Source organism: Oncorhynchus masou, chromosome 16, assembly GCF_036934945.1.
Source record: "Oncorhynchus masou masou isolate Uvic2021 chromosome 16, UVic_Omas_1.1, whole genome shotgun sequence".
Taxonomy (NCBI): domain Eukaryota; kingdom Metazoa; phylum Chordata; class Actinopteri; order Salmoniformes; family Salmonidae; genus Oncorhynchus; species Oncorhynchus masou.
In genome coordinates, this window is record NC_088227.1 from 14,171,995 (window position 1) to 14,198,885 (window position 26,891).

Here is a 26,891-nt window from a genome sequence, read left to right on the forward strand (position 1 = left end):
GGGGGGTCTCTCAAAATGAGGCAGTAATCATTACAAAAGCAAATATACACACAGTCCAAAATAGATTATATTCCTGTAATGTACTGTAAAAGCAGTGATATCAAACATATTCACAGTTTTAATGCAGTCTAAATGTTCCTTTATGCATTTGGGAAAGATCCCAATCTCTGTCTATATAGGAATCTAGTCAAACAGTGAAATGATTTACTTGGAAAAGTACAGTACTTCATAGTAAAGTGTGAACTTGTTGAGTTTTCTCTAAATGTATTAAAGTAACTCAATGTGGACTGCTAGTCAATAATAATAATAATAATTCTCTATTACCTTTTCCCATGCAGGTCAACGCAAATACAACAGCACACAAGACCCACCCCGAGTCCATCCTATTAGCTGCTACGGCTTCGTGTGTGTCCTGTATTTAAAATACCTTTGGTTGGAGGAGGTATGTACCACATGAGGTTGGTGGCACCTTAATTGAGGAGGATGGGCTTGTGGTAATGGCTCACCACCCAATCCATTAGCGCCATTTCTGACATTATGAGCCGTCCTACCCTCAGCAGCCTTCTGTGGTATGTACATAGGTAGGTAATAGCTTGAATTGTTGAGTCAGGGTGTGACACATGCCTCATGTCATTGGCTCTCTCTCTCTCTCTCTCTCTCTCTCTCTCTCTCTCTCTCTCTCTCTCTCTGCTGGGAGTGATTGGTGCATGCTGAGAATTGTTTTAGTGAAGGAGTGAGTGTGTTGTGGAGAGTTAGATACAACTTTCTTTCGGGTTTGCTATTTCTTGGTGGCATTTTTTTGGTTTTCTTCTGTGCATGATTAAGGTTATTATTTTTGTTGTGGTAGAATTAAGTATTTTGTTTTTCGTATCGAAATTACCCTGATTTTGGCGGAGATGGCAGCCCGAATGGGGATGCCGTCCCTGTCTACTGTCACGGTGGAGGAGTTTCTGGTCGCTGTAGGAGAGAAGGTAGGCTATGAGAATGTTGCTTATGCATCCCGGATGAATAAAGCGGTGGTGGTATTTCTTAAAGAAGAGTGTCTGGTTGATCAGATGGTTGAGCATGGCGTACTTCTTAAAGGAATGTTCATTCAAGTTACGCTGCTTTTTTCTCCGTCAACAAGGGTAACGATTTCAAATGTACCGCCTTTTATTCCAAATGAGCTATTATTGCGCTTTGGGAAGTTCGCCAGTTTAATTAAGGTTGTCAGGTTGGGTTGCAAAACACCCGGCGTTGAAACGGGTAATGTCATTTCGGACACAGGTGTTCATGTTTTTGGACTCACCGGAGCAGACTTTAGAGTTATCGTTTAAAATCAAGTATGACAATAGAATGTATATGGCTTATGCTAGTACGGGTAGTCAACGGTGTTTTGAGTGTGGGGATGTTGGTCATAAGCGACATGCTTGCCCGAAACGGGAGAAGGCCGAGGGAGGGGCGCAGGTGGTCATCGTAACGCCTGGGCCCTCTGATGTAGGGAGAGGTGGACCGACAGCGGTAGAGCAGCCAAAAGCACCTGTTGCTGAGGAACAACTTATCCGTGTTGAGGGCACGGAGTTGCAACTTGTATTAGAGGGAAATGTTATGCTACAGAAAAGTATTGTTGTAGAAGGTAAGGATGTATCTGAAGAGCCCGTTCCTCAGACTGGTGAGCAGGTGCCCAGTACGAGTGCTGGGGTAAAGGAGGGGGTTCATGTGGAGCTAGACTCCCAGGTAGTGGAGGAGATACCCACTATGAGTAATGATGTTCAGGTGGGGCTAGTCTCCCAGGTAGTGGAGGAGATGCCTGGTACGAGTGATGAGGTGCAAGTGGGGAGTGTTGAAAGGGATGTGGTAGAGGGGAGTCAGTTGTCTGTGGTCTCAGCTGAGGATCAGGAGAATGATATGGATATCTCTTTAGATATGTCAGCTGCTGGTGAGGACTCAGTTTATGATCTAGAGGAGGTAAATGAGTTTCTGGATCAGACTTTTGGGAAATCTGTCAAATTGGCAGATTATTTTGATGTTTAAGTTTGTGAGGTCAGCTGTGATGTTACAGAAGACGGTGGGGTTAGACCAATTGAGTGAGAAGAGGCGGTTTTGCTTGAGGAAATGTATTACTGCTGTTGCAGCAGCAAAAGGTGGTGGGAAACGTAGTCCGATTAAGAGAAGATTAAAATGATGATTATCATGCTTCATAGGGTGTCTTTATTCTCCTTGATTTCTCTGTGGTTTCTTCTGCTTTTCTTTTCTCTTTTCTATATGGAGGTACTAAGGGTAGGTTCTCTCAATATTAATGGGGGAAGGGACAGGAATAAGAGGGCTTGGGTATTAGAAGTAATAAAACAGAAAAGGCTTAATGTAGTTTTCCTACAGGAGACACACAGTGATGAGGAAAATAAGGTTGACTGGGGTATGTGGTGGGAGGGGCAGCATGTACTCAGTCATGGTACTAATTTCAGTGCTGGGGTGGCAATTTTGTTTTCCTCAGGCTTAGGGGGGACTGTGGTATCTACAACAGAGATTGTCATGGGTCGGGTTTTATTGGTCAAGGTGAATGTTATGTTTTTTTTTTTTTTATGTTTATGCTCCTAATGAGGGTACAGAGCGTATTGCTATATTTGATCAAAGGAAACCTTAAGACAGTGTGACCAAGAGGGGTGTATGGTTTTAGGGGGGGACTGGAACTGTACAGTGGATTTTACTGTTGATCGCACCGCTGAAGAACCTCACCTGCGGTCAGCCACTTGCCTGTCTGGCCTATTAACTGAGTTTGAGCTTTCTGATGTGTGGAGAGTAAGGAATGCAAAAGTTAGGCAGTACACATGGCTTAAAATTAATGAAGGTCGTGTCAGTGCAGCCCTTGAACAGGACATCAAATCTATTGAATTGAAGCTGCTCACTCAGAACGACCCTGGACGAGTCATGAACTTACAGGACAAGAGACATGAACTGAGGTCGTTTCTGCATGAAAGAGTGAAGGGTGCCTTGATTAAGTCTCGTTTCGCTTCCCTCAAGGATATGAATGCTCTTAGCGCTTTAAAAAAAACCTAGGACAGTCGACATTTCAACGTAAACAGATGGTCTGCCTTCGTCTCCCTGATGGGAAGGTGACCACGGATGACATTGAAATGCGTCAACATGCCATGGATTTCTTCTCGGCCCTCTATAAGGCAGAGGATTGTGACTCTCTGTGTACTGAACAGTTGTTACACGGTCTTCCTCAATTGGGACCTGAGTAGAGAATCGCATTGGACTCTGACATTACACTGCAAGAGCTGTCCACAGCAGTTATGCAGCTCTCAACAGGCCGAGCCCCTGGCATTGATGGTTTACCATCTGAGTTTTATAAGCACTTTGGGGGGTCTATTGGGGAGGATTTTTATGAAGTGGTGTGTGAATCTTTTCATGAGGGTTCTCTTCCTGTATCCTATCAATGTGCGGTGCTTTCACTGTTGCCAAATAAGGGGGATTTGGCTCTCATAAAAAATTGGAGACATGTTGCTTTGCTGTGCGCTGAATACAAAATTGTTTCTAAATGTCTCTCAAACGGGTTGAAAGAGTATCTGGGATTGTTGATCCACAAGGACCAGTCCTACTGTGTACCTGATCGCTCTATTGTTGACAACTTGTTTCTGATAAGAGATGTTTTAGACATTTGTAAACTGTCTGATGTAAATGTGGGTTTACTTTCTTTGGATCAGGAGAAGGCTTTTGATCGTGTGGACCACCAGTACTTGTTCAAAACAATGACAGCCTTTGGGTTTGGGGATGTTTTTTTGTCTTGGATGAATTTACTGTATGTGTCACGCCCTGGTCTATATTTATTATGTTTATCTTCATTTATTGGGTCAGGCCAGGGTGTGACATGGGTTTATTTGTGGTGTGTTTCGTCTTGGGGTTGTGTGGGGTGTATAGCATAGTCATTGGCTGCCTGAGGCGGTTCTCAATCAGTCAGGTGATTATCGTTGTCTCTGATCGGGAACCATATTTAGGTAGCCATATTCTTTGTGTGTTTCGTGGGTGATTGTCCTTGATCCTGTCTCTATGTTTAGTTTCCACTACTATAGGCTGTTTCGGTTTTCGTTACGTTCTTTTTGTTTTGTAGTATTTGTATTGATTCGTGTTTTACGTTTTCATTAAACATGGATCGCAATCTACACGCTGCATTTTGGTCCGACTCTCCTTCGCCTACAGAAAACCGTTACAGTATGCTGGGGCCTCATGTATGGTGAAGGTGGGGGGTGGTTTGAGTTGCCCCATCCCTATCCAAAGGGGCATCAGGCAGGGATGCCCAATTTCAGGGCAGTTATATAGTCTGGCGATTGAACCAATGCTTTGTTTTTTAAGAGCGAAGCTTACTGGTTTCTCTGTGCCAGGTGTAATGAAGGGTCCCACGATAGCACTGTCTGCTTATGCAGATGATGTGATAGTTTTTATTACAGTGGGTGAGGATGTTAAGGTTCTTTAAAGTGTTTGCTTTAAAGGTGTATGAGGGGGCCTCCTTAGCTAGAGTCAATTGGGGAAAGAGTGAAGCGCTGTGGGCAGGTCGGCTTCAAACGGGGTCCGCTCCACGGTTAACAGGTGGGCTTCAGTGGGGCAGAGATGGGATGAAGACTTTGGGGGGTTTTCTAGGCTCCGATGTCTTTCAGAAAAATAACTGGGAGGGTGTAGCAAGTGTGTGCCAGACTGTCAAGGTGGAAATGGGTGCTGCCCCAGCTGTCTTATAGGGGAAGGGTCCTGGTTGCTGCCTCTACCCTGTGGCACAGACTAATGATTTTGCAGCCACCAAAGGGTCTGATACAAGGGCTTCAGAGGACCCTTGTCAATTTCTTCTGGTCTGGACAACACTGGATTAAAGCTACAGCACTGTACCTGCCACTGCACGAGGGTGGGCAAGGCCTGGTGGACATTTCCTCTAGAATCATGTCTTTCCTGCTCCAAGCAGCCCAGAGATTGTTGTACAGAGACAGTTCTAGCTGGGTCTAAAGAGCCTCTTTTTCACAACACTGCCATCCAGTCCCGTGTTCTGGGTTCAGCCAGTCTACGTTCATGCCTGTTAGGCGTGGGGTGTACCAAGCTGGGTCATCTGATGCGGAGCAGGAGCAGATCGTTGGAGGAGCTGGGAGAAAGAGCGGGGATCCGATCATCTCGCCTACTGAGGAAGGTCGTCGATGAGGTCTGCGATTCCTTGCCAGGGCTTCATCTGCAGTATGTGACTGACACTTCCAATTCTGATCGGTGGAAGGAGGGTCTGGATTATGTGTTCCCTGCACTGATTGTTAGTGCTGTGATGGGGGCATTCGAGGAGGATGTGGGGATGCTGCTTTCCTTCGATACCCCGGAGCTGGGGGTTCAAGGAGGTGGGAAAGAAGGCCATGTACTGGAAGGGGTAAAATCGACGAGGTGGGCGGGTGTGCTTGGTCCAGGTGCCTCTACAAAAGGCTGTTGGCGATCATTATACAAACTGCCTATTGATAAGAGGACAGCTGACCTCCAATGGAGGATAATACATGGAGCTATAGCCACCAACATGCATCTGGTACACCTGGACCCTACTGTTGGGGAGGGGTGTCCATTCTGTGCCGAGTCTGAATCTCTGGCACATCTGTTTTTACTGTGTCCCAGGTTGGTCGGGATGATTGAACTGATCACTGATTGGTTCTCAACGTTGGGAGAGGTTTTCTCTTCCCAACTGTATATATTTGGGCCAAAGTACAGGTTCAGTCAAAAGGGAGTAGTTGTGTTGCTTAATTTTGTGTTAGGCCTAATTTTGCTGCCCCTATGGAAGACCCAAAAGAACAGTCTTCGGGGACAGGGGTCTGTGGATGTGGTGGGAATGCTGGAGGGAATGTTGGTAGCGAGACTAAGGGTTGAGTTTGCCTATTATAAACTTGTCAACAATATTGATCTGTTTTTGAGTATATGGGGTATTCAGAGACTGTTGTGTTTAGTTACTGTGGAGGAGGAATTGGAGTTGTGTTTTTAATTGATGTGTAACTGTAGTTTTGTATGAGTATTTATTGTGTGGTGGGCACCCAGACCCAATAAAGATTATTTAAAACTCTCTCTCTCTCTGTGTCCTCCCCTGCCTTGCCTCATTCAACATTCATAATTTTCAATTATTCTCAATTAAATTAACATTGTATATTTGTAATTCTATCATCCTTACAGTTAAAGAGTAAATATACATACCTACACGTACACACACACTTTAAACCCCCTATGCCCCTTTGAGACCACCCTTTCAAAGTCACAGCGATTTCTTCTACTATCCATTGTAGCCAAAATAATGGGCAGCCGGCGTTTTTATAGAGGACCCTAACCATGATGGGATGTTAATAGCTTAATTAACTCAGAAAACCACACCTGTGTGGATGCAGCTGCTCTCACTCACTTACACACACACACCCTCTTGTCCTACCTCATAACTTTGCATGTCAACTAGAGTGACTTGTTTTAGAGGTCGTGCCCCCCTTCTCTTTATCCCCAAAGAGACTCATTTTAGAGGCAGTGCCCCCCTATCTCATGTTAAAGACAATGCCCCCTTCTCTTTATCCCCAGAGAGACTCATTTTAGAGGCAGTGCTCCCCTCCTTATCCCCAGAGAGACTCATTTTAGAGGCAGTGCCTCCCTCCTTGGGGGCAGACCACAAGAGACCTGGACCAACCTAATCCAGCAGACTTATAAATTCAAAACAGAGGTCCTTAGAATACTTTTTAAGTACAACCTTCTTTCCATGCTTGCTTCCACCCTGGTTTTCTTTCTTCCTCTTTCTTCTTTCTTCCAATTCGAATGCTGCCCCAACAGATCCACAAATGATACAATCTTAATTGCACTTAACACAGCTCTCTGCCACCTGGACAAGAGGAATACCTACTGTATGGGAGAATGCTGTTCATTGACTAAAGCTCAACGTTCAACACCATAATACCCTTCAAGCTCGGGACCCTGGGACTGAACCTCCCATTGCAAATGAATCCTGGACTCCCTGACAGGCTGAGGTAATAAGGGTAGGCTACAACACCACCACACTGACCCTCAACACGGGGGCCCCTCAGGGGTGTGTGCTTAGTCCCGCAATATACAAACAATATGTTTCCATTTAATCATCAAGTGTGATGACTAAACAGAAAAGCATTTAACAGTCATTGGAACTGAGTTCTGATGAACAACCAAATGTAGCATTACAAAATTACATTTGCTTGCCAACTTACATTACATTTACATTTAAGTCATTTAGCAGACGCTCTTATCCAGAGCGACTTACAAGTTAATTTTTTTACCTTTATTTAACCAGGCAAGTCAGTTAAGAACACATTCTTATTTTTTTTATTTTTTTTATTTTTTTATTTTTTTTTCAATGACGGCCTGGGAACAGTGGGTTAACTGCCTGTTCAGGGGCAGAACGACAGATTTGTACCTTGTCGGCTCGGGGGTTTGAACTCACAACCTTCCGGTTACTAGTCCAACGCTCTAACCACTAGGCTACCCTGCCATCACAATAACACATTTACCAGTAGATTCATAGTCACACTGAATTAAAACACACTTATTGTAAATTTTGGAACTTTTGTGGTCTGCTCCAACTGTTTTGGTACAAACGGAATGGGCTTAAGAAGGAAGAAGAAGGAATAAGCAGCAGTCAGGACCCACTATTTGTTGATAAAGGAGCCTCCACAAAAATGGCTGCTCTCTCTGTGCAGACTGGCCTGCCATGGCCAGCTCCCTGCAACTGCATCCTGACTCCCCACAATCTTTGTTGAGAGAATCAGTGCCACACACTGGAGAAGCCAGACAGACAGAGGGGAGACAGCTCATACTAGAGAACACAAATCCCTCAAAGTATGAAAACAGCAACAAGATAAAAAGCCGATATGAATCATTTTTAATAGCTGTGCATGGCCAACTGGGGGAGAGAAAGTGGACTGATGTTATTAATACTTGCTAAAAGAGGGAGGAAACAAATGTTAAAATGTGTAAAATCGCTGAACTGGCTAATCAAATCAATTTGTCACATGCCCCGTTACAACAGGTGAAATGCTTAATTTTACAAGCCCTTAACCAAAATCGCAGTTTCAAGAAAATATAACTTTTTTTTAAAAGTAAGAGATAAGAAAAGCAAATAATTAAAGAGCAGCAGTAAATAACAATAGCGGGGCTATCTACAGGGGGTACCGGTACAGAGTCAATATGTGGGAGCACCGGAGTCAAGGTAATTGAGGTAATTATGTAGAACCGTTTTAAAGAGTGTCAAATCAAATTTTATTTGTCACATACACATGGTTAGCAGATGTTAATGCGAGTGTAGCGAAATGCTTGTGCTTCTAGTTCCGACAATGCAGTAATAACCAACAAGTAATCTAACTAACAATTCCAAAACTACTGTCTTATACACACAAGTGTAAGGGGATAAAGAATATGTACATAAAGATATATGAATGAGTGATGGTACAGAGCAGCATAGGCAAGATACAGTAGATGGTATCGAGTACAGTATATACATATGAGATGAGTATGTAAACAAAGTGGCATAGTTAAAGTGGCTAGTGATACATGTATTACATAAAGATGCAGTAGATGATATAGAGTACAGTATATACGTATACATATGAGATGAATAATGTAGGGTATGTAAACATTGTATTAGGTAGCATTGTTTAAAGTGGCTAGTGATATATTTTACATCATTTCCAATCAATTCCCATTATTAAAGTGACTGGAGTTGAGTCAGTGTGTTAGCAGCAGCCACTCAATGTTAGTGGTGGCTGTTTAACAGTCTGATGGCCTTGAGATAGAAGCTGTTTTTCAGTCTCTCGGTCCCAGCTTTGATGCACCTGTACTGACCTCGCCTTCTGGATGATAGCGGGGTGAAAATGCAGTGGCTCGAGTGGTTGTTGTCCTTGATGATCTTTATGGCCTTCCTGTATCATCGGGTGGTGTAGGTGTCCTGGAGGGCAGGTCGTTTGCCCCCGGTGATGCGTTGTGCAGACCTCACTACCCTCTGAAGAGCCTTACGGTTGTGGGCGGAGCAGTTGCCGTACCAGGCGGTGATTACAGCCCACCAGGATGCTCTCGATTGTGCATCTGTAGAAGTTTGTGAGTGCTTTTGGTGACAAGCCAAATTTCTTCAGCCTCCTGAGGTTGAAGAGGCGCTGCTGCGCCTTCTTCACGATGCTGTCTGTGTGGGTGGACCAATTCAGTTTGTCTGTGATGTGTATGCCGAGGAACTTAAAACTTACTACCCTCTCCACTACTGTTCCATCGATGTGGATGGGGGGGTGTTCCCTCTGCTGTTTCCTGAAGTCCACAATCATCTCCTTAGTTTTGTTGACGTTGAGTGTGAGGTTATTTTCCTGACACCACACTCCGAGGGCCCTCACCTCCTCTATGTAGGCCGTAGCTTATTTATTACAGAATTACATGGCAAAACCCAGTAACAGCTCCTGGAGTTCTCTGTGTATTCTTGTTCCTAAGCCTAACGGTACATCTCGCTTATGCACAGACTATCGTCGTGTAAATGCAGTTACAAAGTTTGATTATTTTTTTCTACCTCGCTTAGATGACTGCATTTTACCTTTATTTAACTAGGCAAGTCAGTTAAGAACAAATTCTTATTTTCTATGACGGCCTCGGAACAGTGGGTTACCTGTACCTTGTCAGCTCGGGGATAAGAACTTGCAACCTTTCGGTCACTAGTCCAACGCTCTAACCACCAGGCTACCCTGCCGCATTGATAGAATTGGCTCTGCTGCTTAAGTTAGTAAGTTAGATTTGCTAAAAGTTTATTGGCAGGTGCCACTGACCTCTCGAGCTCCTGACATCTTGGCTTTTGTTACGCCTGATAACTTTGTACAATACACGGTGATGCCCTTTGGCATGTGTAATGCACCTGCTACTTTTCAGCGTCTAGTTAACATTGTGTTTGCAGATGTGCCAAATTGTACTGCTTACCTAGACGATGTGGTGATACATTTGTCTACTTGGTCTTGTCATCTCTCCACTTTGAAAAGTGTGTTTCAGTGGTTGGAGAATGCTTCTTTAACCCTCAATTTGGCCAAGTGTGAGTTTGGGAAGGTTACTGTGACTTACCTGGGGAAACAAGTGGGACGAGGTCAAGTGCGCCCAGTATCTGGCAAAGTGGAAGCAATTGTTGCTTTTCCTGCTCCCACAACCCACCGCCAGTTGTTCAGATTCCTGGGGATGGTAGGGTACTATCGTACAGTCTGTAAGAATTTCTCGACGGTAGTAGCTCCCCTTTCATCTTTGAGTTGAGTTGTAGCAGGGTGTTGCGTTCCCTCTTCATAGAGGCGTGCGTAACAGTTGTACAAACTATTAATTTTATACTAGCTCCTTACGCACATACTTTTGCACACAAACAGAAGGTATCCTACGCACAAACAGTCTCCCTACCCTGTCCTCCCCCAAGATTAGGGATGCCATAAGAAGTACTCCCTGCCCTCTCCCAAATCTCTCTGGCCCCTAGCCAAGGTCGGCACTGAATTTTGCTCAGACAGTCTGTGTTCAAGATACTATAAAGACATTTTGTACAAAGATATTGTTTTACCCTAATTCTGACTAAAACTACACACATCATTAATAATAATTTTATGGTCCTAATCAATTTCATACAATTTTATGGTTTCAGGGTGGAATATTCTAATCATTCATTTAAACACAAATTCCATTAACAATCACAATCAACAAGTATTAGTAGATTCATATTAAAATAAAACCATCACTTTTGGTTCAGTGTATAAACATACTATTCCAGTACTTATCACATACAGTGATTAAAGTTAATCATCTATTAAGAGAGAGAGAGAGAGAGAGAGAGAGAGAGAGAGAGAGAGAGAGAGAGAGAGAGAGAGAGAGAGAGAGAGAGAGAGAGAGAGAGAGAGAGAGAGAGAGAGAGAGAGAGAGAGAGAGAGAGAGAGAGAGAGAGAGAGAGAGAGAGAGAGAGAGAGACAGAGAGAGAGAGAGAGAGAGAGAGAGAGAGAGACTGAGAGAGAGAGAGAGAGAGAGAGAGAGAGAGAGAGAGAGAGAGAGAGAGAGAGAGAGAGAGAGAGAGAGAGAGAGAGAGAGAGAGAGAGAGAGAGAGAGAGAGAGAGAGAGAGAGAGAGAGAGAGAGAGAGAGAGAGAGAGAGAGAGAGAGAGAGAGAGAGAGAGAGAGAGAGAGAGAGAGAGAGAGAGAGACTAACAACCCCAGACTGGATCCAGACCAGACCCTGTTTGCTCACCATTGGCCCCCGGAGTCTCCCTGTTTGCTCACCATTGGCCCCCCGGAGTCTCCCTGTAGACGAATACATTCTAGTAATTTAGCAGATGATCATATCCAGAGCGACTTACGGTAGTGAGTGCATACTTTATTTGTACCGGGTTAATCATCAGGGTCAGTGAACAATGAAATTACCATTAGAGGTTTGATTCATCATCTCATTGTCATTGAATAATAGCTCTGCAAACTGCAGCTAAACTGCAGCTTTGGCTCTGCAACTATTTGGAATGAAACACAGCCATGCATCCCTCACCTGACAGGAATCTTTTCCTCCACTCAGTAGACCAGCACAGATCATGTTGTTTGTTATTGAACTAAATCCAGCATAGAGACAGCTACACTCCCTGTTCCCCACTACTGGCACAGTCACCTCCTGTAGGGTCCCGGGTGAGGGAAGAGGCACTGAGGAGGAGAGACCATGAAATCAACTTTTGCTGATATTCTGTTGTATACATTTCTGATCCTTTCTTTTCTGCTGCAACTGTATTGGAACAACATTTACTTGCAAAAAAGCGTATATATCTACAGGTACATAAAGGGTATGTATGGCTTGTCAATGCAAAGTCAGCATCGGGACAATCAGATCTCACCACCACTATTGATATCGCCCCATCCGGTGACCCAGCTAGTAGTGCCAGCGTAATAGGTGCTGTCCACTGCTGCCAGGCAGACCGGCTGGATGTAGTCAGTGAAGGTGACAGGTGATGAGAGCTTCAGCAAACATATGTCATTGTCGCTGGTTGCACTGTTGTAGTTCGGGTTGCAGATGATCTGAGAGACCGTTTGGGATACCTCGTTGGAGTTGATGCTTTGCTGATTCTGCCGGCCCAGGTAGACAAGCAGGCCGGACGTGCTGGTGCTGAGAATGAAGAGAGTTGAGACTAACTAATGTTAGTCACTAATGTGATTAGACTTAGTGGGCTTGCTGATGCCATTTACACAATACAATTCAGGGATGTATTTTAGAGAGACAATGTCACCTCACTGGAGTCATTACCACTCCTACAACTTATTTGACAACCATTAATAAAGTGCTTTAAAACAAGTACAGTACAAACTAGCAAGCACATACAGGTAACTGCCAAAATAAAGGAAACAATTGAATAAATGAGGGCTACAAAGTCAATTGAATGCAGGTGCTTCCACACAGGTTTGGTTCCTGAGTCAATTAAGCAATTAACATCCCATCACCATTAAAATGAAGGATTTTGTATTTTTCAAGCAGAAAATGAAATATAAAAAGCAGAAAAGATATCTTGCTGCATTTTATAAATGCAGATGATGTTCAATATAAACGCAGGTGAAATGGTTTAAAACGCACATTCTGTGATGGTCTGTGTTTTTTAAATGCTGTTACCGTTTGTCCCTCTTGAGACGCTGTGGCAACAACATACATTAACACTTCCTCAAAAGTCAGAATCAAGATAAATAATCTAAGATAAATCAAGAAACATGTAATGAATTTGGAGTTTTTGGCCGAGGAGGTCTTAGTCGCGCATTTTTACATCAAACTAAGATGTTTAGTGCAGTAATTCTCAAAGGAAAAAATGTGAATGAAAACTAGCCGTTGGATGACAACACACATTTCATTGAAGAATGCCTACTGTTGTCCAATCACCGACGAAGGGGCATAGACTTCCGCTACCAAACTTCAGCTTGCCTCAAGAAAAATAAAATGGTGTGCTTGAACAGCCGAATAAACCTGTATGCTGTCGAACACCAAAATTAACTAAAACATCGTCATAATATATGCACAAACTGTTTTGACTGGGAAGCATACCGTAACCTTCTGGGTCATGTATAAATACATCCAGTTGCACATTATTTTGGCTACCATGGCTAGAAGTGACTTTGAAGAGGAGTCTCAGAATTATCATAGGGGGTTAAAAGTTGTTTGTGTGTGCGTGTGCGTGTCAGCCACCAGATATCAACCCAATTGAACACTTATTGGAGATTGGTTTTCCACCACAAACTCCAAACGATGGAACTTCTCATTGAAGAATTGTGTCACATCCCTCCAAAAGAGTTCCAGACACTTGTAGAATCTATGCCAAGGCACATTGAAGCTGTTCTGGTGGCTCATGGTGTCCCAACACCCTATTAAGACACTTTATATTTTGACATGTCCTGTATTTTGGCAGTTACATGTACATTTATCATCTTAAATTTAATTATTTGAAAAAAAAAATACCCAAAGCATATAGTCTGGGTAGACAGCATATAGATATTAAAATATCACCATGACATAATATATGGGTTGGGGGACGGGTAAGGTTATGACTTTCTACCTGGGGAAGCAGTGAGCGGCAGTCAGCACCCACTCTTTGTTGATAAGTGAGCCTCCACAAAAATGGCTGTTGGAGTTGTGCAGACTGACCTGCCATGGCCAGCTGCATCCTGACCCCCGACAATCTTTGTGTTGAGAGAAGCAATGCCACACACTGGGGAAGACAAACAGAGGAGAGACCGCTCATGATTGAACACACAAATCCCTCACAGTATAAGAAGAGCATTGAGGAAGATACACTAGCTGATATGAAGCAATGCAGTTGCATGCAATAACAGCAACTTACCATTTGCCTGTGAATGGCCACCTGGTGGAGAGAGAGTGGATTGGTGTTATTAAAGGGGTTTACAGTTACCAGTTTTTTTTAAAGTAAAAATATAAGTATAATTTGAAAAATAAAATGTATTCATTAAATGTATTTATTGATTATCATAATTTTGATAAGAGATGAACATTTTATGAATTTAAAGTTGATTTGTTTAAAAGAAATCTAAATGTATCGATTATAAGGATGCTGAAAAAAAGTTTGAATACCTTTGGCTCAAAGAGATATGCTAAATGGGGGAGGAAACAAGTATCTAAATATGTAAAATCGCTGAACTATCCCTTTAAGTAGCTGGAAATCTTACAGTTTGTGGCTCTAACAAAATAGAATGAAGCCCTACAAAATGATAGCCAGTGCATTAGGAACATTTTTAGACCGCTTGACATTTTCCACATTTTGTTACGTTACAGCTTTATTCTAATATGGATTCAATAAAAACGTTTCCTTATCAATCTACACACAATACCCCATTATGACAAAGTGGAAACAGGTTTTTAGACATTTTTGCATAAGTATTAAACATAAAAAAACAAATACCTTATTTACATGTGTATTCAGACTCTTTGCTATGAGCCTCGAAATTGAGATCAGGTGCATGCGGTTTCCATTGATCATCCTTGGGATCTTTTTATAACTTGATTTGAGTCCACGCATGGTAAACTTAATTGATTGGACGTGAATTGGAGAGGCACACAAAGACTCATTTGTGACCAAGCTTTAACTTCCTGACTGATGTCTTGAGATGTTGCTTCAATATATCCACATAATTTTCCCTACTCATGATGCCATCTATTTTGTGAAGTGCACCAGTCCATCCTGCAGCAAAGCACCCCCACATCATGAGGCTACCACCCCCGTGCTTCACAGTTGGGATTGTGTTATTCCCTTTCCCTCCAAACATAACGATGGTCATTATGGCCAAACAGTTCTATTTTTGTTTAATCAGACTAGAGAACATTTCTCCAAAATGTTCGATCTTTGTCCCCATGTGCAGTTGCAAACAGTAGTCTGGCTTTTTTATGGCAGTTTTGGAGCAGTGGCTTCTTCCTTGCTTAGCGGCCTTTCAAATTGTCGATATAGGACTTACTGTTGAAAAATATACTTTTGTACCCGTTTCCTCCAGCATCTTCACAAGGTCCTTTGCTGTTGTTCTGGGATTGATTTACGCTTTTTGCACCAAAGTACATTCATCTCTAGGAGACAGAACGCATCTCCTTCCGGAGCGGTACGACAGCTGCGTGGTCCCATGGTGTTTATACTTGCATACTATTGTTTGTAGAGATGAATGTGGTACCTTCAGGCATTTGGAAATTGCTCCTAAGGATGAACCAGACTTGTGGAGGTCTACAATTTTTTTTCTGAGGTCTTGGATGATTTCTTTTGATTTTCTCATGATATCAAGCAAAGAGGCACTCAGTTTGAAGGTAGGCCTTGAAATACATCCACAGGAATACCTCCAATTGACTCAAATGGTGTCAATTAGCCTATCAGAAGCATCTAGAGCGATGACATCATTTTCTGGAATTTTCCAAGCTGTTTAAAAGGCACAGTCAACTTTGTGTATGTAAACTTCTGACCCACTGGAATTGTGATGCACTGAATTATAAGTGAAATAATCTGTCTGTAAACAGTTGCTGGAAAAATTACTTGTGTCATGCACAAAGTAGATGTCCTAACCGACTTGGCAAAACTATAGTTTGTTCACAAGAATTTTGTGGAGTGGTTGAAAAGCGAGTTTTAATGACTCCAAACGAAGTGTATGTAAACTTCCGACTTCAACTGTATTTACTTATGTAAATAAGGTATTTCTGTTTTTATTTTTTAACAAATTAGCAAGAATGTCTAAACCTAACCTGTTTTTGCTTTGTCATTATAGTGTATTGTGTGTAGTATGCTCGAGGGGAAAAAAGTATTGAATCCATTTAAGAATAAAGCTGTAACCTAACAAAATGTGGAAAAATTCAATGTGTTTGAATACTTTCCGAAGGCTCTGTGCATACTCTACATATATATGTCACAGAAACAACCCACTAGGCAAGAATATTGGCTCTAGGTGAAACTTGTGGTAACTCAATGCTGGTAGGGTTTTTGTCATATCAACCCTTTTGTTTATACACCATTCAGTGCCGCTCAGTGGATGTCCTTCTAAGGGCGGAAAGACCATACACAAACAAACTGGCATTTCCAGAATATAATGTTTGGAACATCCATTGTTATATTCTTAGCCTCGTTCTTTTTTCTCAAGACAAAGGAAATTACTGTGGACTACAGGAACAGGAGGACCGAGTATTCCCCCATTCTCATCGACGGGGCTGTAGTAGAGCAGGTTGGCGTCCACCAAGACGCAAACCTGGCGTCCACATTACCAACAAACTAACATGGTCCAAGCACACCAAGACAGTCGTGAAGAGGGCACGACAAAACCTATTCCCCCTCAGGAGACTGAATAGATTTGACATGGGTCCTCAGATCCTCAAAATAAATCTTTTACAGCTGCACCATCGAGAGCATCCTGACTGGTTGCATCACTGCCTAGTATGACATCTGTATGGCCTCCGACCGCAAGGCACTACAGAGGGTAGTGCATACGGCCCAGTACATCACCGGGTCCAAGCTTCCTGGCATCCAGGACGTCTATACCAGGCAGTGTCAGAGGAAGGCCCTAAACATTGTCAAAGACTCCAGCCACCCTTGTCATAGACAATATCAGCATAGAAGTTATTTAGCTCGTCTGGTAGCCTCGTGGCACTGGACAGCTCTCGGCTGTGCTCCCCTTTGTAGTCTGTAATAGTTAGCAAGCCCTGCCACATCCAATGAGCGTCGAAGCCAGTGTAGTATGATTCAATGTTAGTCCTGTATTGACGCTTTGCTTGTTTGATGGTCCATCGGAGGGCGTAGGGGGATTTCTTATAAGCTTCCGGGTTGGAATCCCGCTCCTTGAAAGCGCAGCTCTACCTTTTAGCTCAGTGCAAATGTTGCCTGTAATCCATGGCTTCTGGTTGGGGTGTGTACGTACAGTCACTGTGGGGACGACGTCCTCGATGCACTTATTGATAAAGCCGGTGACTGATGTGGTGTACTCCTCAATGTCATCGGAAGAATCCCAGATCATATTCCAGTCTGTGTTAGAAAAAACAGTCCTGTAGTTTAGCATCTGCTTCATCTGACCACTTTTTTATAAGCTGAGTCACTCATGCTTCCTGCTTTAATTTTTTGCTATTAAGCAGGAATCAGTAGGATAGATTTATGGTCAGATTTTCCAAATGGAGGGCAAGGGAGAGCTTTGTGCAAGTCTCTGTGTGTGGAGTAAAAGTGGTCTAGATTTTTTTTCCTCTGGTTGCACATTTAACATGCTGATAGAAACGAGGTAAAACTGATTTAAGTTTCTCTGCATTAAGTCACCAGCTACTAGGAGCACAACTTCTGGATCAACGTTTCCTGTTTGCTTATGGCGGAATGCAGCTCATTTAGTATGGTTTTATTGCCAACCTCGCTCTGTAGTGGTATGTAGACAGCTACGAAAAATACAGATGTAAACTCTCCAGGTAGATAGTGTGGTCTATTGCTTATCATGAGACACTCTACCTCAGGTGAGCAAAACCTTGAGACTTCCTTCGATATCGTGCACCAGCTGTTGTTTACATAAATGCATAAACCCCCGCCCGTGTCTTACCAGAGGCTGCTGTTCTACATTGCAGATAGAGTTTATAACCCGCCAGCTGTATGTTCTTAATGTGGTCGTTCAGCCACATAAGATATCACAGTTTTTAATGTCCCATTGGTAGGATAAACGTGCTTTCAGTTCGTACCATTTATTTTCCAGCGATTGAACGTTAGCTAGCAGAATGAAGGCAAGGGAAGATTAGCCACTCGTCGCCTGATCGCAAGGCACCCTGATCTTTTGCCTCGAAATCTCCATTTCCTTCTCTCCATCTCCATTTCCTTCTCTCTGCAATATATCCCTTGCGTCCAACTCATTGAAGAAGAACTCCTCGTCCAATTTGAGGTGAATAATCCCAGTTCTGACGTCCAGAAGCAACATTATGTACAGAACAAGTTACGAACAACGTGAAAAAACTAACAAAATAGCATGATTGGTTGAGAGCCAATAAGACAGCTGCCATACCCTTCCGGCGCCATCATAACACCATCTTTTTAATAGGTCGTTAAGGTATGTCATGATATAGCACAAGTTGGGAGGGGTATTTCCACTTTTGTTCTTTATTGCTCCTCAAACAAGGGGGATACCGATGACATCACAGATTTCCACGGAATTCTTTGAATGCCCTACTCCTTGAAGTTTGCAGTTGTGTCAAAATAACACTATTTTATTCAAAACAGCTGTTTTTATCCTTTAGTGTGTGTGTGTGTGTGTGTGTGTGTGTGTGCTTTATTATATTTGTACTTGGGATGCAGCTTTAGCATTAAAAGTTCAAAAATAGCTGGAAGACATCTTTAACATCTAAACATATACCATCGTGCTAGCGCCCGCGTGCCACCGCCCGCATGTTAGCATAGTAACGACTACTCCGCGGCTTCCCTGTTCCATCTATTGCTTCCCCATGGACCCTATGATCACTTGGCTACATAGCTGATGCCCGCTGGACTGTTCATTAATCACGGTACTCCATTCTGTTTATATATATTTTTTTTTATATATTTTTTTGTTTATCTGCCCGGCCCCAGCCGCGAACTCAGGCTCTGTGTGTAGTTAACCGACCCTCTGCCCATTCATCGCCATTTTACGTGTTGTTGTTTTAGCTGAATAGCTGTTGTTGTTGTCTTAGCTAGCTCCCCAAATCAACACCTGTGATTACCTCGCTGTATGTCTCTCTCATATGTCAATATGCCTTGTATACTCTTGTTTAGGTTAGTTATCATTGTTTTATTTCACAATGGATCCCCTAGTTCCACTTATTATACCCCTGATACCTTTGTTCCACCTCCCACACATGCGGTGACCTCACCCATTATAACCAGCTTATCCAGAGATACAACCTCTCTTATCATCACTCAGTGCCTGGGCTTACCCCCGCTGTACCCGTACCCCACCATACCCCTGTCTGCACATTATGCCCTGAATCTATTCTACCACGCCCAGAAATCTGCTCCTTTTATTCTTTGTTGCCAACGCTCTAGGCGATCAGTTTTGATAGCCTTTAGCCGGACCCTCATCCTACCTCCTCTGTTCCTTGGGTGATGTGGAGATAAACCCAGGCCCTGCGTGTCCCCAGTCACCCTCATTTGTTGACTTCTGTGATCAAAAAAACACTTGGTTTCATACATGTCAACATCAGAAGCCTCCTCCCTAAGTTTGTTTTACTCACTGCTTTAGCAAACTCCGCCAACCCTGATGTCCTTGCCGTGTCTGCTTCCTGGCTTAGGAAGGCCACCAACAATTCTGAGATTTCCATACCCAGCTACAACATTTTCCGTCAAGATAGAACTGCCAAAGGGGTAGGAGTTGCAATCTACTGCAGAGAGAGCCTGCAAAGTTCTGTCATACTTTCCAGGTCTATACCCAAACATTTTGAACTTCTAATTTTAAAAATAAACCTCTCCAGAAATAAGTCTCTCACTGTTGCCGCCTGCTATCAACCCCCCTCCGCTCCCAGCTGTGCCCTGGACACCATTTGTGAATTGATTGTCCACCATCAAGCTTCAGAGTTCGTTCTGTTAGGTGACCTAAACTGGGATATGCTTAACAGCCAGGCAGTCCTACAATCTAAGCTAGATGCCCTCAATCTCACACAAATCATCAAGGAACCCACCAGGTACAACCCTAAATCCGTAAACATGGGCACCCTCATAGACATTATCCTGACCAACTTGCCCTCCAAATACACCTCCTCTGTTTTCAATCAGGATCTCAGCGATCACTGCCTCATTACCTGTATCCGCTATGGGTCCACGGTCAAACGACCACCCTTCATCACTGTCAAACGCTCCCTAAAACACTTCTGCGAGCAGGCCTTTCTAATCAACCTGGCCCGGGTATCCTGGAAGGATATTGACCTCATCCCGTCAGTCGAGGATGCCTGGTCATTCTTTAAAAGTAATTTCCTCACCATCTTAGATAAGCATGCCCCGTTCAAAAAATGCAGAACTAAGAACAGATATAGCCCTTGGTTCACTCCAGACCTGACTGCCCTTGATCAGCACCAAAACATCCTGTGGCGGACTGCCAGAGCATTGAATAGTCCCCAAGATATGCAACTGTTCAGGGAAGTCAGGAACCACTACACGCAGTCAGTCAGGAAAGCAAAGTCTAGCTTTTTCAAGCAGAAATTCGCATCCTGTAGCTCTAACTCCAAAACGTTTTGGGACACTGTAAAGTCCATGGAGAACAAGAGCACCTCCTCCCAGCTGCCCACTGCACTGAGGCTACGTAACACGGTCATCACTGATAAATCCATGACAATCGAAAATTTCAATAAGCATTTCTCAATGGCTGGCCATGCCTTCCTCCTGGCTACTCCAACCCCAGCCAACAGCTCTGACGCCCCCCCCCCCCCGCGCGCAGCTACTCGCCCAAGCCTTCCCAGCTTCTTCTTCACCCACATCCAGACAGCAGATGTTATGAAAGAGCTGCAAAACCTGGACTAGTACAAATCAGCTGGGCTAGACAATCTGGACCCTCTCTTTCTAAAACTATCTGCTGCCATTGTTGCAACCCCTATTACCAGCCTATTCAACCTCTCTTTCGTATCGTCCGAGATCCCTAAAGATTGGAAAGCTGCCGCGGTCATCCCCCTCTTCAGTTTGGGGACCCAAACTGTTACAGACCAATATATCCATCCTGCCCTGTCTTCAAAAGCCAAGTTAAGAAACAGATTACTGACCATTTCGAATCCCACCGTACCTTCTCCACTGTGCAATCTGGCTTCCAAGCCGGTCACGGGTGCACCTCAGCCACGCTCAAGGTACTAAACGATATCATAACCGCCATCGATAAAAGACTACTGTGCAGTGTCTTCATCGACCTGGCCAAGGCATTCGACTCTGTCAATCACCCTATTCTTATCAGCAGACTCAATAGCCTTGGTTTCTCTGACGACTGCCTCACCTGGTTCACCAACTACTTTGCAGACAGAGTTCAGTGTGTCAAATCGGAGGGCATGTTGTCCGTACCTCTGGCAGTCTCTATGGGGGTACCACAGGGTTCAATTCTCGGCCGACTCTTTTCTCTGTATATATCAATGATGTCGCTCTTGCTGCGGGTGATTCCCTGATCCACCTCTACGCAGACGACACCATTCTGTATACTTCTGGCCCTTCTTTGGACACTGTGCTAACTAACCTCCAAATGAGCTTCAATGCCATACAACACTCCTTCCGTGGCCTCCAACTGCTCTTAAACGCTAGTAAAACCAAATGCATGCTTTTCAACCGTTCACTGCCCGCACTCGCCCGCCCGACTAGCATCACCACCCTGGACGGTTCCGACCTAGAATATGTGGACAACTATAAATATCTAGGTGTCTGGCTAGACTGTAAACTCTCCTTCCAGACTCATATTAAACATCTCCAATCCAAAATCAAATCTAGAATCGTTTTTCTATTTCGCAACAAAGCCTCCTTCACTCACGCCGCCAAACTTACCCGAGCAAAACTGACTATCCTACCGATCCTCGACTTCGGCGATGTCATCTACAAAATAGCTTCCAACACTCTACTCAGCAAACTAGATGCAGTCTATCACAGTGCCATCCGTTTTGTTACCAAATCACCTTATACCACCCACCACTGCGACCTGTATGCTCTAGTCGGCTGACCCTCGCCACATATTCATCAACAGACCCACTGGCTCCAGGTCATCTATAAGTCTATGCTAGGTAAAGCTCCGCCTTATCTCAGTTCACTGGTCACGATAACAACACCCACCCGTAGCACACGTTCCAGCAGGTATATCTCACTGATCATCCCCAAAGCCAACACCTCATTCGGCCGCCTTTCCTTCCAGTTCTCTGCTGCCAGTGACTGGAACGAGTTGCAAAAATTGCTGAAGTTGGAGACTTTTATTTCCCTCACCAACTTTAAACATCAACTATCTGAGCAGATAACCGATCACTGCAGCTGTACATAGTCCACCCAATATACCTACCTCATCCCCATACTGTTTTTATTTTATTTACTTTTCTGCTCTTTTGCACACCAGTAGCTCTACTTGCACATCATCATTTGCTAATTTATCACTCCAGTGTTAATCTGCTAAATTGTAATTATTCGTCCTATGGTCTATTTATTGCCTACCTCCTCATGCTTTTTGCACACACTGTATATCTACTTTCTTTTCTCTACTGTGTCATTGACTTGTTTGTGTCATTGGCTTGTTTATTGTTACTCTGTGTTGTTGTCTGTGTCACACTGCTTTGCTTTATCTTGGCCAGGTTGCAGTTGCAAATGAGAACTTGTTCTCAAGTAGCCTACCTGGTTAAATAAAGATAAAATAAATAAAGAAAATCAACAACAAAGTGGGTGAAACTCACCAGTGATTGACAGGAATATGGGCTGGGTTAGACTAGCCTATTTGGGACTCTCCAGTCTGCTTTGAACCTCATTTAACACCTGATCTCAATAGGTGTTCCAGGTATGACATGACATGGTACAAGTGGGGGATGGGCCTTTTCTGTTTTGTCCTCTATTGCTCCTGTAAGCAAGGGTGGCATCACATTATACCAACTCCTTGAATGGCCTACTCTTTCTTTTCTTTGATAACAAAATCAAATGTATTAGGTATTAGAGCTAAAAACAAACTGCCTCGTGATTATATTTTGTCCCTGTCTAGCGTTAGCCAGCCTAAACTTGAGAGAGAGAGGGGTGCTGTGGAGGGAAATTGGATGGCTATATATTTGACTAGCTAGTCATATCCCATGGCAGATGACTAACTGGCTATATATCATTAGGTGTCTATCTTGTGATGTGATTCTTATAAAATATTGAACCTTCTGGCTGTTGATGGCAAGAATGAATGTAACGTTATAGCCGAAACGTTACGATAACAGCTACTAAATAACGACTTTGTGGTGGTCGGCTTGGTAACTAAATGTTCCTAGTCTAGCTGGTTTGTGACTTTGCTACTTACAGGCATACATGATCATATTTCAGTTATGGATATGCAATTACATGACATGCTTTCTCAAATGTTACAGTGAAAACCTTTGGATCATAAAATTGTACTTTGTCACCTTTTTTCTTACTGTGTTGACATTGCAGTTGTCAACAGTTTCCTTTGTTCCAGGAATGGCCGGGTCATAAAGCAGCACCTGGTCGTGGAAAATGGGCAAACAGGTTAAGCCAGATTGCATTCAGAAGGAATGTTGTTTGTCAGTTAGAAAGTATCAATGTTAATGACAGGTTTCCATCTTATGGCAGAACGTTTGTCGGTGAAAACTCAAGTTTAACGTTAAGGTCTTCTTTTCACACACAGACACACACACACAACACGTGTCCAGTCTACGCGCCCTCTAAAAATGGTCGCCTGTGTTACAGGAAAGACAGAAAGGAGAACATGACCCAGCTTGTTTGCGTCGCACCTGAATGCGAGTGCAAGCGATTGTTGTTTAAAGTGGCTAGTGATACATTTTTACATCAATTTCCATCAATTTCCATTATTAAAGTGGCTGGAGTTGAGTCAGTATGTTGGCAGCAGCCACTCAATGTTAGTGGTGGCTGTTTAAAAGTCTGATGGCCTTGAGATAGAAGCTGTTTTTCAGTCTCTCGGTCCCTGCTTTGATGCACCTGTACTGACCTCGCCTTCTGGATGATAGCGGGGTGAACAGGCAGTGGTTCGGGTGGTTGTTGTCCTTGATGATCTTTATGGCCTTCCTGTGACATCGGGTGGTGTAGCTGTCCAGTCTCCCTTGCATGTTTACCCTTTCTTATCCAAGACATCCTGCATGCCAGCCTCCCTTTGTTTCATTCATGACTCTAATGGCCTGGAGGTGTAAATCACTTGTAAATTATAATGATTGTAAAAATAATGTTGTGCTTTTGGAATTGTTCCCATTCTAACTGTTATATAATGGACTACATGCTTGTTGAATGTAGAAATTGATTGTTGTTATATGCCTTATCCTAGTGGCTGGGGACTTCAATGCAGGGAAACTTAAATCAGTTTTACCTAATTTCTATCAGCACATTAAATGTGCAACCAAGGAGAAAAAAACTCTAGAACACCTTTACTCCACAAACAGACACGTACAAAGTTCTCCCTCGCCCTCCATTTGGCAAATCTGACCATAATTCTAGCTGCCGGTTTCAAGGAGCGGAACTCTAACCCGGAAGCTTATAAGAAATCCCGCTCTGCCCTCCGACGAACCATCAAACAGGCAAAGGGTCAATACAGGACTAAGATCGGATCGTACTACGCTCGTCGGATGTGGCAGGGCTTGCAAACTATTACAGACTACAAAGGGAAACACAGCCTAGATCTGCCCAGTGACACGAGCCTACCAGATGAGCTAAATAACTTCTATGATCGCTTCGAGGCAAGTAAAACTGAAACATGCATGAGAGCATCAGCTGTTCCGGATGACTGTGTGATCACACTCTCCGCAGCCGATGTGAGTAAAACCTTTAAACAGGTGAAGATTTACAAGGCAGCAGGGCCAGACGGATTACCAGGACGTGTACTCCGAGCATGCGCTGACCAACTGGCATGTGTCTTCACTTACTTTTTCAACCTCTCCCTGTCTGAGTCTGTAATACCAACATGTTTCAAGCAGACCACGGTAGTCTCTGTGCCCAAGAACACTAAGGTAACCTCCCCAAATGACTACCGACCCGTAGCACTCACGTCTGTAGCCATGAAGTGCTTTGAAAGGCTGGTCATGGCTCACGTCAACACCATTATCCCAGAAACCTATGACCCACTCCAATTTGCATACCGCCCAAACAGATCGCCCCAGCGCCAAGTCTAGTTCCAAAAGGCTTCTAAACAGCTTCTACCCCCAAGCCATAAGACTCCTGAACATCTAATCAAATGGTTACCCAGACTATTCACATTGTCCCCCCATGTACATACCTCTACTAACCGGTGACCCCACACATTGACTCTGCACCGGTATCCCCTATATATAGCCTTGCTGCTACTATTTAATTATTTGTTACTTTTATTTCATGCTTTGTTTTAGGTATTTTCTTAAACTGCATTGTTGGTTAAGGGCTTGTATGTAACCTCTTCTCTTTAAGGTCAACAACTGTTGTATTCGGCACATGTGACAAATATAATTTGATTTGATTTGTTTCATATTTTGCTAAAAGTAGCCCTGAAATGAACATTGTATAATGTTATGATAGCGATTTGAATGTCTTTATTTTCAGGTTTTAATCCGACAATGTATTCCCCTATGATTATTATTTCAATAAAGTTTGTTTTATTAATATCATATCACTTGTTTATGTCTTTCCTATGTAAGACTCAATGCTATTTGTAATTTGTTTGGGTGCAGAGACAATGCCTTTAGAAAGTATTCCCACCCCTTGACTTTTCCTCACATTTTGTTACAACCAGCTTATCACATACTGTAGCTAGTTAGCTGTAAAATAAACAAAAACAAACTGCACTATCAATTTGAGTCACATCACTATCATGTGCCTCACAAGGTGGAGTTGTCGTCTTTGTCATCTTCTATGATTTAATGGCAGTCCACAAGCCAATGTTAAAGGTGCATGCCTCCACCTACTGGTCTGGCGTGTGTGATTAATCACGATTTACAACATTTCTAAACCCTCCTACCTAACTCAGTACTTCTAAGAAAAAAAGAGCCCTACTAACTTCTAACAGACCCTCACCCATCCACAAATATCCCTTGCAAACCCCCCCCCCCCAACCTCAATGACCCTACACTTCAAATCTTTCCCTCTCTTCAACATACTTACAACAATATAACAACACATGCTCCACTGTTTCATCGACCATACACATCTTGGTCCACTATCTTTCTTTGGAGGGCACATAAATGCTGCCCCTTATGCTCAGAATCCCATCTCATCTGACACACGTAATCTCAATGATAAGATGAATGCCTCCAAAAGTAGGTCACTCCTATTACATTTACCAGATGATAAACAATTCCCAGACAGAGAATCTGAGCAGACTATAATTATAACAGGTTGTAAATCCTTCACCCACTGGAGGGCCAGTACTATCACCAACATTTCAACTGAGTATACTGACAGTTCATCTGATAGTCTTCTACATATCTGCACATCAAATTCAGGAATGTAAACACCTGCTCCTGTGCGTCCACTGTCTGGGTCCTTGGATCCATCTGTGAAAAGCGGGAAAAAATAATAACAACTTTTACCAATGTAATTGTCAACCAGTTTCACTATATCACTGACTTCTGACCAATCCTTCCTTTTCTCTACCGAGGTGAGATCAACAACAGGGTCTAGCAGTAACCATGGAGGAACATTCCCTATCACCACAGAAAGGCCAACCTCCAACTCCCTCAAACCTTACTCTCATCAGCAAGCTTTCCAACTCTCCAACCAAAACCACTGCCTTGTCTACGCGCATATTCCCAACAGTCATCTAGAACAGTAGCAGTGGGACGCTCAAACTCACAGCCTTTCAATCTAACCCAATAAGCTAATGAATTATTTTTACACCGCATATCCAAAGGCATCTCACCTGCCTCCACTAGTAAGGCACATACAGATGTTGATTTAAATGCACCAATACATATCCTTAAAGCTATTCACTGGTTACTGTCCAGCATCTGAAGCCAAGTCTTTGCCGCTGCTCCATAAACTATACACACGTAATCAATTGTACTCCTGATCAGAGCTCTATAAATATATATCAATCGATTGTCTGCATAAGATTCAGCACCTTCTTACACTTTGTTTCAACATTTACGACATGATTTTTCCATCTATATCGCTCATTGAACCATAGACCCAAATATTTGTACTTAGAAACAGTCCCCATCGGCTGTCCATACAGAAACAACTGTATATTATCACAGCAACTTTCTTCTTCGAGAAGAACATACAAGAGTGGAGTCTTA

The 26,891-nt window shown here is 43.3% G+C and overlaps 1 pseudogene; it reads right to left on the minus strand.

Annotated features, from left to right (window-relative positions):
* Positions 1-26,398, minus strand: part of LOC135557267 (transmembrane protease serine 9-like) — a 34,139-nt pseudogene extending 7,741 nt beyond the window's left edge.
* Between the last annotated feature and the right edge of the window lie 493 nt (positions 26,399-26,891).